The 16,368-nt window shown below is 34.5% G+C and overlaps 1 long non-coding RNA gene across 1 annotated transcript; it reads left to right on the plus strand.

Annotated features, from left to right (window-relative positions):
* The first annotated feature begins 1,205 nt into the window (after window positions 1-1,205).
* LOC147654163 (uncharacterized) lies at window positions 1,206-13,505 on the plus strand. The gene is made up of 5 exons (XR_015284570.1): window positions 1,206-4,114; window positions 8,362-8,492; window positions 9,817-9,874; window positions 11,603-11,733; window positions 12,366-13,505. It is a non-coding gene; the product is annotated as an uncharacterized LOC147654163 (long non-coding RNA).
* The last annotated feature ends 2,863 nt before the right edge of the window (window positions 13,506-16,368 follow it).

Consider the following 16,368-nt stretch of genomic DNA (forward strand, 5'->3'; position numbering starts at 1 on the left):
AAGTTTCTAAATAGGACATTTGGTAACAAGCACTCATGCAAATGAACTAAGAGACTGATTAAGAGCAAAGAAGTGGAAACTGTTCATACCAGGGAGTCTCAAGTAGAATGCATGGTACAGCTTTTTCTGCTTGAAAACTTACCCTTAATGTCATGCTGGATATTTTCTTTAAATAAAGTACTGTGCCACAATATTATAACTGCCCTTTAAAAAAAAAAGAAAAATTAGTTTTGGATTTTTTTTAAATTCTAAAAAGTAGGAAGAAAGTTTAAAAAAAGTAATAGTGTTTTCAAGATTTGTTAAACTACTTAAAGCATTCACAAAAAAGGGGTTTCTAGTTGAAGGAGAATAAAAATATTTTAAGCAGAAAAATATTAACATGTATAATATATAAACATATTAATTTTTTCGACTGAATTTACTTTGCCATACATTTACAGTTGGTATTAAAAGTTTCATCCCAGATTTCAGCTATTGAGAAAAACAAGTTTCTGTATTTTCTTATGGAAATACAACAGGAAATTCACCAAATTTGACACACATTCTGTCAGGAAGCCTAATATGAAAGAAAAATATTTTTTTACATAGTAGGGAAATTTTCCTGTGTTCATTATACTGCAGCTTTGTATTCTTTATGGATCAATCTCTTTTGTCACATCCATGCCTGCTGTAATGTAGAGATTCAGTGTCCCCAAATACCATTTTCCAAAGGGCTGCTCTCATCACAAGGTTGCTAGTGAAGTTAAGGTATTAAAAAGTATTAAAAGCACATCTTTGTAGCTCTCTAGAAAACAATCCACTGTTTATCACAAAAGAAAAAAGAAAGACATTTCTCTAGCTCAGTACTGTGGGTGTCCCTGAAAAAGAGACACATAACCATACTGGGTTCTGCTTCTAGGATTTTCTAGAAGTCTCATTAGAAAACAAACAAACACCACCACCACTAACAAAACAAAGAAAACAGTACCTTTTGGAGAAGAGCTCTTTTCTACTGGTTGAATGCTCTCAGTGCAAGGAAAGTAGCAAACTGACTGTCTTCCAGGACAAGAGCTATTAAGTGAAGAGAGAGCATGGAAGTATCTTTCTCCTTTTTTTCTCCTTTTGACTTTTGTTTTTTATTCCCTGTGTTCTGAATGAATATTAACTTTGTGTTTGTGTGTGCCCAATGTGTATGGATCATGCCTGATGTGTGGTGTGCATGATTTGTGCTTGCCTAGCAAGTTAAGTTTTCCCTAGCCCTTAAGCAGTTGAACACATATTCTAAGGATCCAAGCAGGCTCAGGTGGGTATAGAGGTCAGGATGAAAATGTCTGAATGTGCAGAAGTTAATCTGGAAGTTCTCTTATCTTGAAAGGTTCTGGGGAATCACAGATTTATATCTGCAATTCTAAATTCTACATCATTCTCATTAAAAAAAAATAAAAACAAACAAAAAACAAACAACAAAACATTTCTCAGAGTGTTTTATGAACATTTTTTTGTTTAGTTATCTACAGGAAATCTAGCTGTTTGGGAAAAGTGATTTTTTTTGTCTTTATCGTCTTATCAGTATGCTGAATCTCTTACAGCCTTCACCCAGTTAATCTCTCTGTGTGTATTTTCCTGCACTCATCTGAAATCCAATGGCTTTTACCAGGAGGTTTTGAGACAATCCAGCACTATCTAATTCTTCTTTAAATGAAAAATAAAATTTGTCCAAAAGTGAAACCCTAAACTGCCTTTTATGTTATTTATCATATAAATTGTGTAAAGCATTTTTTTTTTTTATGAGGTATTTTGTCCTGACTGTTGATGCTTCTTCTATTAAGTTACTGACTGTACAGCAGTGGTACTTCACTCAGAAAATCACAAATGGACAAGGTTTGCAAGATATTTCTAGGCTATGGCAACAGAATTATAAGATTAGATTCATCCTCATAAACTCTGTTTTCTGTCAGTTTTTGCAGAACTCAGATTTGCTGGATGTGTTGAATTTAGTATCAAATTTCAGCATACACTAGGGATAAAAATGATGATAAAGCTAGAAAGAAAAGAATACTGAGAACAGACCAATACATAGGATATGGATGAACTACAATAGTACGAAATGGCTTCTTTGATGTAAAGACAATTAAAAACCCATCAATGTAAATTGTGGTAGATTGACCTTGGCCAGTGGTTAGGCAGCACACAGCTGCCTGCTCACTCCTTATCCTGAGCAGGGGGAGGAAGAGAATAGGAGGAACAAAAAAGGGAAAACTTATGGGTTGAGATAAAGACACTTTAATAAGCAAAGGAAAGAGGAAGGAAGGGAGAAAAAAAAAAGGATGATGCAAAGCAGTCATTTACTACCTCTCACAAATAGACCAAAGCCCATCCACTCTGTGCAATGACTAGCACTCCTCACGGAAAGAGCTTCCCCAAGGCTTTTATTGTTAAGTATGATTCCATATGATGTGGAATATTTGGTCAATTCACATTAGATTGCATCTATTCCCAAATTTTTGCTCACCCTCAGCCTATTCACTGCAGGGGCAGAGTGGAAAAGAAAGATGATTGTGCAACTAGTGCTTAGCAAGAGGCAAATCACTGGTGTGTTATGAACACTGCTTTAGTCAAAAATCCAAACCAGCATCACTGCGGGTGCAACAAAGGAAATTAACTCTATCCCAGCAGGCCTCATTACACCAGGCCTGGGAAATAAGTGGAGAAATTAAGAGGGAGTGAGGTCTCAAACCCACCTTTCCCACTTTTGTTTGTTTGTTTGTTTGTTGTTTTGTTTTGTTACTTTTGGGTTTTTTTGCTCGTTGCTTTTCTGTATGTTTGGTACAATTTTCTAATGTCAAAAGACTTTTTTATTTTTTTTAAATATATTGATGTTTATACATGGGGAGAAGGAAAAAACCCACAAAAATAAGTCCAGGTATGCTACATCACTTTCTAGGTTTTTTCCTCAATATCTATTTCTATCACAAACAAGACCAGATTTGATTTCTGATGGTTGACCATTGCTTTAGAGTCAGAAATAGCAAAATTTTGTTCGGTGAGGGTATCCCACTTGCATTGTTAATCAACTCTGGTGTGCTTACCAACAGCAAGGATCCCATGGCTCTGAGAATATCTGTGAATGCTCTGTGGACTTGTATATCTACTTCAAAAGTTGGTTGGGGTTTGGTTTTTATTTTATTGTTTTTTTAAAGGATTGCTTCTACTGATCTCTACAGGAGATTATCCAGAAAGTTATAGGTATAGCCAAAGGACAACTTGGTTTAGATCTTGTTACAGTTTGACCTATTTTAGATAAATCTATTAAAACATTAATCTGACTTTAAATTCTCCAGAGATGTGATGTGTACAATATATTTTAAGGGCCAGGAGGAATCTAGAGAAAATGTCTGCATAATCAACAAAGACTTAGAACCTAGATGTATGCAAATTTACCTAAGCCTGATGTTTAATCTTAAGAAATATCCTTAGATATTTTCTTCTTTCTTTTTTGTTATGATAATGGTCAAGAGCAATGGAATATGAAAAATTTATGAAAATGTATGGGGTTTAGTGTAATTGCTGTCATATTTGCAATGCAAAAATACAAAAACCGCTGTAAAGATTTGAATTTAATTTGCAAAGAGAAGAGAAGAAAATTTACTTCATAAATTCAGGGAAATTTTTTCTTGAAGTAATTTGTATTATCTGACTTTTTCTTCTATTCAGGAAATTTGGGAAAGCTCAAAATTCCTGGCGAGATTTGGATGGATGCAGGAAAAAGAAAAATAATATAAAACTCTGAATGAAATAAACTGGAATTCCAAAAAAGCTTGTCTAACTTCCGTAAATAATGTTGCTCAATAACAAGTGCTTCTTCTACACCTTAACTCTTCTACAGTGAAATTCTGTTTGTTTAAGTAATTATTTTCCCTGACCATCTCTTATGAACATTTCTGTTGAGGATTCTGCCCTCCTGAAAGACTCAGCAGAAGAGAGCTTCTGCCTTAACATCAGCACCTGTTAGTGTGAATCCAGCATTTCGGACCAAAACACTAACCAGACTGCAGAGAGCTGACCCTGCTATGCCAGCTGTAGCCTCACAAGACAAGAGCTGGAAATACTGATGTCTCAAACTGTTCAGGTCTAGGTGAGTGAAACATATTGGCACCAAAGACAAAGGCTGAAGTTCCAATGCTGAAGATAACAACAAAATCTCTTTGACTTCTGTAGGTCAGAATGAGGATTTACATCAACCTGGCAATTCCACAACTTGTGCCACATAGCTGATTTTTAATAGGTGTGTGCAGAAATAGGCATGTTGATTCTGTCAGGAAAACTGTAAAAGTTTATTGTACTCAGAATCTTTCCCCACTATTTGTTACCCAAGGCGTATTTACAAAAAACACAGTATTTTCACTTTTTGAAAAAATGATTTAATAACTGTTTTCCAATTTAGAAAAAAAAAACCAAAGGTTAAAACAGGTCTACAAATTAATCAAAGAAAAATATAAGACTAATTTCAGACAGATATGCTGTTATAGGCCTCTTTTCTAGCTGTTAATGAAAACTCAGATGTGTGTAAACACTTCTAGCTTTTCCATTATATGTTTGCTTTTGCATAGGCAAAATGTTTATTTTTTTTGTAAAATAGAAGTAAACTATTTTCTTGACACAAAAGAAGGATGATAGGGTTAATTAAAGTCAGTGAGTTCCTCTGAGATCTCATGACTGTGATTGTACATCATAGCAACTTTTGAATTCTTTTAATTAAGTGTATTGAAAATTTGGTATACCGGATATCACCCAAGAACACACATTCTTTAAGATTCTCTAACTGATTTCTTGTCCAGACAGGCCTGGGTAAACCCCAGGTAATCATCTGGATGTTTATCCAAAGTGAAAAGTACACAGTAAGTTTGAACTGTGTTCTTTAGCCTTTGCATGAGATTTTTGTGAATAGCACACAACACACAAGGAACTCTATGCTAGTCACTATAAAAAGGTCAGAGAAAACTTGATTGTTTCTTGATACAAATGGAAAAGGAGTCTGTCAAAATAAGGAAACTACAGTGAATGATATGCACTGTATAAAAAACTCTAAATCTGTAAAAAATCTGTCAGATTTTGCAAATGAAAATCCAACCCCCTTTATCTAGGTATAGTGAGCAGGTCCACTAGAGAAACATTGCCATTTTTGCAATGAAATGAAGCTTCTACTTCTTAAAGTAAACTGAATCAAAATAGCCAAGGACAACATTTGAGTTTTAAATTTTTATATAATATATAATTTTATATATTTTTATAAAGTCAAAGCACTAAAAGACATCTGGGGATGTCTTTTAATCTGGGGAAGGAGAATGAAGACACTACTTAATAACCTGAGTTATCTGTCTTCTCTTTTGAGTAGTATGGTTCCAAACTATCATTTTTTTTTTTTTTTACTGAGTTACTCTGACTTATTGACATGGGTGGGATGAATTTTCTGGTTATAGGCCAGCCTTGTATATATAATATACAAATATTTAGCTATTTTAGTTAGATTATGACTTTTTGAGGGTGCAATTTTAAGAGTAATCATCTCAAAGCATGTATCATGTATCATTTTATCTCTAAACACAGGTTCATCAAGTGTTTAGACTTGTTTCAATTGCTGGCACTGTTTGACCTTGGAAAAAGTGATATAGATAAGTGAATTACTTAATACTGTAACTTACTGAGTCGTGCTGTCTGTTGACATTTCTGGTAGAAAAGTAATCTTAGAATTCAAGACACTAATCTGAAAAGAACTTGATTTTATTTAATGTTTCTCATTAACTGACCATTCAAAAGAAATTGGGATAACAGCCTGTTTCAACATTTCCTTTAGGAAACCAAACATGAACTTTGAGTTGCCATGTTACATCCAGTACTATTCTTTGAAACTCTGCCATAGTTAATATCTGCACCTCTGAGGAGCTGAAACACCTGCTACTGGAAAAACCTGACAAATTTCTGTGTATTTCATACTGAAAGGTTAAACTCCAACTAGGACAGGATGGAGGTGTACACAAGAAATCTTTTCTGCTCTTATGTCTCACAAAGTTGAATACATTCCTCATTAACATCTGTGTGACTTTGTGTAATTCTCTCTGCCTGCCACAGATATCCTTGGATGCCATCTAAAAAATAAAAATATAGCTTTGGGAGTTTTATAAAGAGTTTTGACACCTTAAAAATGAAAAATAAGATATAAGTGCAAAGTACTGTTGTTTATCATCATGTATGAATATGAAATCCAGTCTGCTGGCTTATTTCTCCATTTCACAATGCAAGAGGATTATAAATGTCAAATAGAATTTTTTTGTTAGTCATAATACGGAAATAACATGTTGTGCATAAAACTTCTTCAAATTAAAACATTATATGCTTCTTTTGTAAATACATATATGTACATCCTAAACAGAAAATGTTTCACCAGCTAATTTTAGAACAAATGTCTTTCTCTATATTTTTTTCCCCTGATGACTAGTTAAAGGTCACATTATTAAAAGTGTTAATAAATTACAATATTTATGTTAGGTAATTAAACCTGCCAGATTTAAAAAAAAAAAAAAAAATCTGATATATTGGATTCTATATTTTTCTACTCTCCTTAGGTAATTCAGGGAAAATAATTTCAGAGTAAAAAAGAAAATAAATACAGATTTGTATTTGTACTGAAAAAAAATTTTAATGAGTGAATATTTTTTCCCAATTGTGCATAACATGACAAAAACTTTTATGTCCCCAAACCACTGCGATTAGGAAATCATATTAATTCTCCTTTTTTCTTTGTAAAACAAGCAAGACATTTGATGACATGTTGATTTTTTTACCCAGACATTGTGCCAAGCAATAGTGGCCCTAAGCAGTCTCAACTGGAATACTGACTGATGCCTGTATTTCAGTTCAAGTGTTGTGGAGGTACATCTCTCTTGAGCTCTGCCTCCAGGGTGGACCTTTGGATAGACCCTGTAACCTTGTCCTCAGACCTGCTTTTGGCCCAGACTCCTTGTACTTCTGATGGAACAGAAAGAAGCTGTGAAGGGTCTGGAACACAAGTCTTTGAGAAGTGGCTGAACTGGGGTTGTTTTTCTGGAGAGGGGAAGGTTCAGAAGGGACCTCATCATTCTCTGCAGCTACCTGAAAGAAGGCAGTAACAAGGTGAATGCTGATCTTTTCTCTCAAGCAGCAAGAAATTCAGTGAGAGAAAATGACCTCAAGTTGCTCTAGGGAAGGTTTAAATTGTCTATTAGGAAAAATTTCTTCACCAAAATTGTTGTCAAGACATGTTTTTAAAAGATGTAGATGTTGTGCTTAGGCACATGGTTTAGTGATGGACTTTGCAGTGCTGGGTTAATGGTTGGACTTGATGATCTTAAAGGTCTTTACCTACCTAAGGAATTCTATGATTCTAAGATCTTTCAGGTGAAGTCCCTATCAGAGCCTTCAGTGGCTGTGAAGATTGACTGCCACATGGGTTGTAGACTTTAAGCGACTCTTCTAAGAGTTTTTATTTGTCTGCTGTCATGTCATTACACAGGATTAAGTGTGGTATTCCAGCTCTTAAATTGCTGCATCATATTAACCAGACATAGACTGAAGGAGTAATTCTCATAAAGACTTCACAGTGAATGCTCAATTACTAGACTAGGAAAAGCTTCTGCCTCAAAATCATGCTGGTGGAAAAGAAATGTGCCTTCCAGTTTTTTAATTCAAAATAGTGCATATCAGGCATAGATTTATGATTTTTTAAAGGCTGTAAGCTATCTGTTGTCTCTTAAAGGGACTGGATTCAGAGTAGCATGTAGTTGAGACAGGATCTACCTAAAACTACAGTTAGTGTCCTTTTTTGACTGATTAAAATTTAATTTTATTGAATTACACTAATGCAAAGAACCAAAAAGCATGTGGGTAGCTTTTGATTAAAATTTCAAATCCATTCTGAAATCTTTTATCCATTGTCTTGCAGATCATGGATTTTCCATCTTCAACAGCTCTTGGGGTTTCAGTTTTCAACAGTCTTTGCATAGTCTGTTTGCATTTTCAGTTCTACCTTTCCATTTTCTCATATTAATTTTCATTACAGCCAATAGAGTAGGCTGATAAACCTAGGTAATGCATGAATCAAGTGAACCTCACTTCAACAATCCATGACTCTTCACCAAGAGGTACTGAGAATACATGAAACCTTTGCCTTATTTCTCTTCAGCTATCCACCACTCCAGTCACTCTTGCCCAAGCCTGGAGCTCTGCATGGGGTTGTTGTGACCTAAATCAGGTTCCAGCACTTCATTGTGTTGAGCTCCTTAAAATTGTTCCACATAAGTATTTGGAGATCCTTACTTTGGATTTTTTTTTTTTTTTTTTTTCCAGAATAGAATTCTGCTGTGAACACTGATGTTTCCTTTCCCATTTTTTTGTGCAAGAATTTTACTGATTAAGCCAGAAATCTATCTCGTCACTTTGAATAAACCTATTCCAAGACTCCATGGCTTTTTGGTCAAGTAGGTTGAAAAATCTCCTTTTTGCTTTACGTATACTGTTAAATTTTACTTCCTACAGCATATATAGGAATTAATTCAAGCTAAAGAATTCAACTTCAAAAAGGATCCTGGGTATTTGCACATTTTGCATTTGTAGGTCTTATTTTCTGTTGTGTAAGCTGAGCACTCCAACTTGATTCTGAAACATCCTTAGAAATATGATAACTGAAGATTTAACAGGGTAATTTGACAAGGGAGTGTTTCCTGCCTTGGAACAAAGCAGTTACTGCTTCCGTGTAAAGAGCAAGGTCTTTGCAATGAGGTTGGAATGGAAGTAGTGTATGTGGATTGTCTCATGAATATGCATTTTCCTTAGCATTCTCATCGAGAGGCGTAATGTTTTGGTCAGTCTTGTCTTTACAATCATCTACAAGGACTTATTGTTCTCTGTTCCATAATGACACAAAATTGCTTGAAACTCCATAGATTCTTCTGTCATTCCTGTTTTCCTAAGATGTTGCTGGCCACTTTCTAAGACCTTGCTGTGCAGATATATTTATTTGGAGCATCACTGATACTTGCTAGAAGACCTGAGCAAATATTTGTGGTTTTACAAATTACTGGGCACTGTCTGTCATCACAGAATATAAAAGAGAATTGTAGTTTTAATGTGCTTTAACAAGGGATCATTATGACTCTCAGGGCACATGCTTACTTAGCCAATCTTGTGTGAGGAAAGCACAAGGTGCAACCATAATATTTTGTTTACGGTTTCTGAAGACTCATTGTTATTGTAACATCTGTAACCACCTTTTGCATTTAGTAGAAAAATTCACATTTACTCTAATTGAAATGACAGTTTTGTAATTTTTGTGAATGTTTTCTACTTTGTGAGTCACACAACTGCTCCTGTTGATTCCTGACCTTGTCCAAACCAAAAATAATATGTATAGAAAAGCCAATACAGCCATTCCATTTGCATAACCTTTGCAATACCAATGGAAATAAACAATGACTACGTTGCATACTGTAATATACTACCATGAACTATATTTCCACATTAATTTACAAGTAAAACTAATATTTTTCAGAACAGAAATTGATAGAGTGCTGTATCCTCTTCTTTATCTTTGTGCACTCTATGGACAAGAAAATAGAACCTTGCCTCCTCCAGGTGTTGTCTTAGTTCTGACCCTGCAGAGTTATTTTAATACACAGACTCCCTTCTTTTTCTGTTGAATATAATGCCACCAGAATGTAATGCTTATGCACACTAGATATGGGAAAGCACTTAGTTGTGTGTCTTGTTTTCAATGCTCATCTATTTCTATTTGTTATGTTACAGATGAATGTTCACTTCCATCTCTGTGGTAGAGTGACTTGGATACTTCTCTCAGCTTCAGGTGCCAGGATGTATTGAAGCCTTTCCCAAAAACATGTTTGTATAAAGTAGCAGAGGGTGACTGATTGACATAAAGCTTATGTTGCCAAATTATAATGCTAGCAAATTATAGTACTCCTATTGACTATACATTTTATTTATTTGCTTTTTAAAACTGTGAACAAGTGTGTTCTGAGAACTTCAATCAGTGGGTGATTAGAGAAAAATGTTTCTCTTGCTGTGAACAAAGGGAAAAACAACAGTTTGGGTTTTTTCCCCCTTGAATTTTGATTTAAAGATAGTAGAGTGAGAAAAAAACTTCTTTGCAAAATGCATGTAAGTCTCTGCTTTTATAGAGAGGTGATGAAGGGGAATGAGATGGTGAAGTTGATTGTTTTCAGCATGCCAGTTCAGGAAATTTCAGTACTGAATTTCTGTGCTTTTTTTAGTGTCTTCAGATAACTCAGAAAGAAAAATTCTAAAAAATATAGTACCCTTATTTGTGATTATTCTGTGGATGATTATATGTTCTGAGTAGCAATTACTTTACACCTATAACTTTGTCTTATCCTAAGGACAATGAAAACTGCATTGCTATTTTATTTTTTTTTTTGTGTTGGTGTGGAGGTCTTGTTTGTTTGCTTGTTTGGGTTACATTTGATGTTGCATAATTCTGAAGGGCCTGTTTCCTTGCATTCCTCTCAAAGAGCAGGAAGGCTCTACCTACTCTACTTCATCCTCTCTCACAGTTTTTATAACACCAGAAGCAGGCAGAAAATGAGGGTCTATACCCTCTGGAAATATTTAGGAATCTATCCATTGCATTCAGTGGGCTTTGGATAAAGGCCTAAAGCAACATAACACAATCATGCAGACGTTTCCTTTTTCTTTAGAACCCTTTAAAGGCTCATCCTTTGTTTTGTTTCCAAAGTCTCTGATACCAGGAGGATAATATCTGTCTGTGAGTTAAAGACATATGAGCAGTAAGGAGGATCAAAACAGAGCCAACCTTCCAGTGCTATATCTGTGATGCAGAGTAATTGCTGCACATGGTTTAAAAATGAAATGAGTATAGTGTAACTCAGGGCTTCACTGAGACAAAAACTTTTAAATTTTCTTCCTAAATTTAATGAAGTCCAAATTTAATGCAAACTCATTACAGTGCTTGTTCACAGTAAAAATTAATGTAGTCAAAGCTCAGCTCTGAGGTGTTGATTTTCGTGTTCTGTAGCCTGATATGAAAGATGGATGCCATTTTTATTTGGGCAAACCTTAGGAAGAGCACATGGGGAAAAAATTAATAAAAGTTACCATTCTTGCATATATCCAGAGCTGAATTCTGAGGTAAATAGGATTTTCAAAGTGAAGAATGTTGTAATTTCAAAAGGAATCACTAACTTCTTTAGTTCAATTAGCTTGTGAAACAGAAGGGAAACACAGTAAGATTCTTCAAGACAAAATGGTACTTTGTTGAAACAGGAAATATTTTCCTCCTCAATAACCAGCTAAGTGCTACATTTTCCACTCTTTTCAGAAATATTATAAATTTGTGAGATATTAGTAGCCTAGCTTAGTTTGGAAAATTCTGTGCTTTGACAATGCATAAATAATTCTATTTTGAGGTTTTGCAACTTCTAATACATTATATCTATTCTTTTGCAACTATATTTAAGTATATTTATAAGCAAAATATTTGCAGTACATATGATGTTCTCAAACTGTTCACGCTTTTTGCTGTTTGTTATTTCAGGTGTGAAATTCATCACCTAAGCCACTGCTAAGATTTCTAGTTTCTGCTTTGTTATGGCTGTTATTACTTTCTTCTTCATTGTTTGGTGAAGATGACAGTATGGCCTCATTAATTCAATGGAAGATTTTGGGGTAGGTTTCAAAATTAAAAGAATAATCACACTCTTTCAAGTTTATATATCCTGCTTGTATTTTTAGTTGAATTTGCACTGACTTCTTTTCAGACCTGTGTTTAAAAGTGTGTTGTATGTCATTCTGAACACTGTCATGTTTGATTAGTCACTATGATTTATAGTTTAGCTTTCATCAAAATGCTCGCCTGATCCAAATAAGTATATATATCCCATTTCTTCTATTTTTGGTGGAGTTTTGTCTGGCTTCTCCAGACACAGTTTAATTTTCTGGTTTATCAGATCAATTTGTCACAAAGAACAGAAACAGGTGAAAGAGCAGATCATCAATTCCTATTGTGTATGGGGCTGGATAATACTGAAATTGAGTTGAATTAGAGCTTGATGCGTACTTGTAGGGACGAGAGAGACCTGTAATATATAGCAATTTTCAGTCCCCATGTTATACTTGGAGCACATAGAAATACTAACTCTACTATACTTAGTTATTGCTTGAGAGTAGTGACTAAAGATGTAATAAATTGATGGAAACCTCAAGTTTTCTTCTGCATTTACTATTTGTTTTAGGGAATAAGCAACCACTAATCATTAGTACTTCCTTTTCACCCCTAAAAACTTTTTTTTTTTTTTCAGGGTCTGAACTTGAGTTTGTGAACTACTAAATAGTGATATTTTTCAACTGAAGACAGGACTGTGAAAAGCTGACTCTCTGGTCCGGATATAATGTGCAAACTAAGAAACCCTGATATACTGTGTCCCTAGCAAGCTGTTGGTCAGCTGAGGAAGAGAAAAAAAGTCAGATGATTTCCATCAAAGTGCTATCCAAGTCCTACAGTTATAGCTCAGGGGAAAGAGATTAATGTTTGAAATATAACTGAAATTTGGAGATGGATTTCTCGTAGGTGGATAGTACTTATTTTTACTTCATAACACAGTAATGAAATGAATAATTAATGAAAATTAATAACAATTTTTATAAATATGCTTCAGCTTTTGGAGTGAATAGCAATATGTCAAAATAGTGTATCCCTCTCAGAGCCTTTACAGAAGAACACAGGAGATAAATAGCTTACAGCTTTTTTAACTTCAGGCTTATGCTCTTATTGATTCAAAAACTCACATAATCCAGAACTACGTCCCTGGAAATAAACAAGCCTGGTGGAGAATTCTTTTAATGGAATTCAGATAAAAAGGAAAACAGCACTTTTGTTATTGACAGTCGTCTTTGTCAAAGTCATGTATAACTAAGGTTAGTTTTGACATGAAATTTCATGATAATAAAAGAGTTTGGTGACTCTTGAACTCTATACTCAAAATGAAAGAAACAACAGTTGAGTGCCTTCTGACAGCTCTTTCCCTTCCATCACAGAAGGTGAGTGGAAGATAGAAAAAGAGGAGGAATTGTGGCTCCATTTATTATGTTTTTCTGTATAAGAACACAGCACTAACAACATCTCTATGTATTTTCTGGAATTACAGACTATCTTGTAGTAATCAAATAAGTGGATTCATCTTGCCTAATTTCAAATATAAAAATATAAATAAATATAAACAAGTCCAGCAAAAAGCCACAAACATGGTGAAGATATCAGCACCTCCGATCTACAAATAGGGGCTAAGCACAGGCTCAGGAGATATCTTATGATTTGTTAACTGCATGATGGGAAAGAGTAATAAGATGGAATCAGACTCTTCTCAGTGGAGCTCAGGGTTGCTTTAACATTGTCTTTGTTTCTCGTTATCCAAATATAATTAAATTAGCCTTACGTTAAACCTTTCCTTAGTCAAGTCTGTTTTCTCCATGACAATACTTGATAGCAGAACTCCCTGTCTTTATTTTTATGCTTAATGAGCTTTTTTACCTTATTTTCTCCCTCTTTTCTGAACAGGAGAGTGACTGGATAAGTGTTGGACAGCTGACTAAGGTCAGCACACCACAGGTACAGCCACAGAATCATAGAATGGCAGCAGATGGAAGGGACCTTGAAAGATTGTCTATTCCAGTCTTTAAAAGAAAGGGGAGCCTAGATGAGATTATCTCATAACCTGTCAGATTTCATCTTGAAAACCTAAGTCATGGGGACTCTGTCATTTACTTGGGGAGGTTCTTCCAGCAAACCATATTTCTCTGTGTAAGTTTCTTTCTCATTTCAAAGTGAAGTTAAAGGAGAGCATCTTAAGTGGGATTGCCACATGATTCCTGTACCCACTGAGTGTGTGAGGACAGCAGGTAATATTAACTTTGGATATTTCTCCATAAGGTAATTAAAATTTATTCCTGATGAAGATTCTATTTTTTTACAATTTTTTAGGTGATTATACAATGCTCAGCCTTAAAGAAATTACTTTAAAGCTTCTGGCCACAGGCTGTGAAGACCTGGGACTTTTTGTGCATTTGGTAATTGTTTGTATGTGATAAGTAGAAGCAATTTTTTGCATTTTCTTGTTCATGCTTAGTATGCCTCAGCATTGGCTACTGTTAGATAAAAGATACTGACTGAAACAAGGGGGATCCTGTATTGAAACACGGGTGCTTGCATTTGTCAGTGGAGAAAGATGTTGAGATTGTTTGCCTTACTCTGTTAAGTATTTTATTTGAAACCTTCCTTCATTAGCACAATGCATTCTTCCTCCATTTAGTGCTTCTACTAGCATCCTCATGACCCTCCAGAAGGCACAATGGAAACATCAATTAATCAGTGAGGATTAGAAAAATCATAGCAATATTACTAAAACTCAGAAAACTCTGAACAATATTATGTATCTTTCTTTAAAGACCAAAAGGCTGATTTATCAGAATCAGAAATCCTGATTTATCAGGATCAGAAATCCCAGAAAATAGAGTCCTTGTTATACATTTTAATAGTAATGACTTTCTGAAGATTACATATTCAGTATGTGTTGAAACACCCTACAATCTCACCAGGAGTAACCAATGGGTGTCTTTTTGTTGAGATATAACCATTATTTCTAGCAACAGCATAAATATTTTAACTTCATGTAAGATTTATTGCATCTAATTGTTCTAGGAAATACTGATACATTTATTACATTTTTGGAGATTAATTCTTCTTCAGCTAAATAACTACAACAATACAAAAATATTTAGCAAAATCTTCTGGTAATTTCAGTAACATAAAATCATTGAATTAATCACAAAAATTTGCATAAAATAAATCTTAGGATATGGCCAGAAGTCATAGAGCCAATGTCTCCCCAAGCTGGGGACAAAATTACTCCTTGATTTTGGAATTATTTTTGTGAATGTACTTCAGGAGTGCCACCTTTTCTCATATTTTTTTCTCTTTTTGTTGCTTGTTTTTCACTGGTTTTACTGATTTTCCTTCTTTGTAAGCCTCTTGCTTATAAGATCCTTAAAAATACTGATACTATCTGTTTCAATATTATGCAACAATTCCATATTGTTTTCAATAATTTGTCTCTCCAGTACTACTGGGTAGTATCAAGTCCAGATTCACTTCTTCTCCTACTCTCAGGTAACATCCTTTTTGGGATAACTTCTTATAAACTAGATCATAAGCTTTGTGCAGTTCAAACTTATGTTTCTTTTCTGTTCTTTTTTCATACCTAGCACAGTCTGTAAAGTAATATAACAAAATTACCATTAGTGTTTGCCTTTAATTTGCCTCTTGTGTTCCCTGCATACCTTTACAACTTTTAAATACCCTTTGTTTCATTCATTCTTTATTCAGCCCCTATGTTAATACAGCTAAATAACTGCATCAGAGACTGATCCTTGACTCTGAAACCAAGCAACTAAGAAGACTGATTGGCCTCCAGACTGTTAGGAATTAGATCTCTCTTTAAAGGATTTGTGTTCTAGAGAGCCAGTTGGAATGCTGTAAGACGTCGCCTGGGAGCAAAATAAAAATTAAACAAAGAGAATGAACAGGGATCCATTGTTTAAGGCTACTTCTTAGCAACACAGTGTGGCTCTTCATCAGTAATTTGATCTAATGTTCAGATTGGAATAGGAGTGTTTTAATGTCCTCCTTCCCTCTTCTCGTCAGGAGAGAGGTTCCTCATATTATATTAAAGGTCCTGAAAATACAAAAGGTAATGGACTACAGGAGAAACAAGCCTGACAGCTAATCTATTATGTTCTGTGTGGTGTCTTTGAAGAAATAACAATGAGATTGTGATTAATTTTAATAAAATGTGTGGGAAATGCAAACTTTCTGAGGTACAATTAGTGAAGCAGTGTAGCAATCTGATGCACTGCAAATATCTCACCAAAGAGAAAAAAAATAATTTATTCACAATTAGTGAGTCCTAAGAGCCTGAATTAAAATATTTGTTTGTATTTAAAGGGAAATCTTTTAGTTATTGCAGCCATATATATAAAAAGATTTCTCTTACTCAAACTATCCTCTTAATGGATTAAAAAACACCAAGGAAAGGGTAAAGATAGAAGCAGAATAAATAGAATAAAGAAAAAAAGGTGCAGCCTACAGTGAACAGAGAGATGATCCAGCCCTATTAATTTACAAATTGCCTAAATTCTAAGTTCAATATACAGAAACAGCTAAAAGTCAAGTAATACTGAGATTTATCCAAAGCAGTAGAGGTTTATTGGTTGACATTTTTTGTTTGTTTGTTTGTTTGCAATGTTTTG

This window comes from Cyanistes caeruleus, chromosome 3 (genome assembly GCF_971803275.1).
Source record: "Cyanistes caeruleus chromosome 3, bCyaCae1.hap1.1, whole genome shotgun sequence".
Taxonomy (NCBI): Eukaryota; Metazoa; Chordata; class Aves; order Passeriformes; family Paridae; genus Cyanistes; species Cyanistes caeruleus.